General features: G+C 49.0%; 1 protein-coding gene across 1 annotated transcript in view; it reads right to left on the bottom strand.

The window, feature by feature from the left end:
- Nucleotides 1-907, bottom strand: part of ADAMTS16 (ADAM metallopeptidase with thrombospondin type 1 motif 16) — a 131,327-nt gene that overhangs the window by 55,341 nt on the left and 75,079 nt on the right. The gene's annotated exons all lie outside the window — the stretch shown is intronic.

The raw sequence follows: 907 nt of genomic DNA, 5'->3' as shown, positions 1-907 counted from the left end.
ACTATGGGGGGAAGTTTGGTAAGTCCACCAAACACAGATCAAAGAAAATTTGAAGTCTGGAACTGAAGATCAGCCTTAACCTTGAATGACCATGAAACTTAAGCACTACCCTCATGTTGCCTCCTAGTTGCTGACACTCAGTCTTACGTCGTGAGACCAGAACTCCCATAAGTAAGTAAACACTCTGCCATGCAAGGAAGAGAGAGCCGAAGAGCCCGCTGCACCACCTGACAGAATCGTCTTTGTGACAGAGTGTGAACGGTCCCCCACCCACCAGAAATGTGCTCAGCTGGAGTCTGGCTGCAGTGGGGGCACTGAACACATGGGTCAGTACATTGTTTCAACCTACTTTCCTACTGCGGGCTGTTTTGGGTAATTCCCCAAACTTCTGAGCCTATAATTTCACCAGAATGAAGGACAGGAGTACTGAGACCTCTGAGATGATAATACTGATTGCTGCCAGGCATCAACAGTCACAAAGTTTCTAAACTTCACAGACCTGACCTGTTAGGAAAATTCTTAGGAACACACACTCTGCTGAAGCCAAAGCTTGAAAGCCAGATCCCGCTGCCTCCAAGGCTGGGGCCTGTCTACTCCTGGCCTCTGCTAAAGGTTTCAAGAAGATGGTGGCTGGGAAAGCACGCGGTAGGTGCTCAGTGATGTGTCTCTTACTCTCCTATTGCTAGGATGAAACTAAGATGATCCTGGGACGGCTAAGGGAAATACAGGAGAGGAGAGGAGAGGAGAGGAGAGGAGGGTGAGCTCTGCTTTTACGGGTCTGTGAAAAGGGAGAAGGAAGGAACCACAAAAATTCAGGCTCCTCAGGATTGCATTTTAAAAAGCAGGCACACTTCCTGATGGTGCACACGTGGTCACTCACACCTCCTAATGGTGCACACGTGGTCAC

The sequence above is a fragment of the Otolemur garnettii genome, unplaced genomic scaffold (assembly GCF_000181295.1).
Source record: "Otolemur garnettii isolate 467f Iridium unplaced genomic scaffold, OtoGar3 scaffold00188, whole genome shotgun sequence".
In the NCBI taxonomy this organism is placed as follows: domain Eukaryota; kingdom Metazoa; phylum Chordata; class Mammalia; order Primates; family Galagidae; genus Otolemur; species Otolemur garnettii.
Note: the sequence above shows the minus strand (reverse complement) of the source record. Positions and strands in the feature narration are given on the sequence as shown.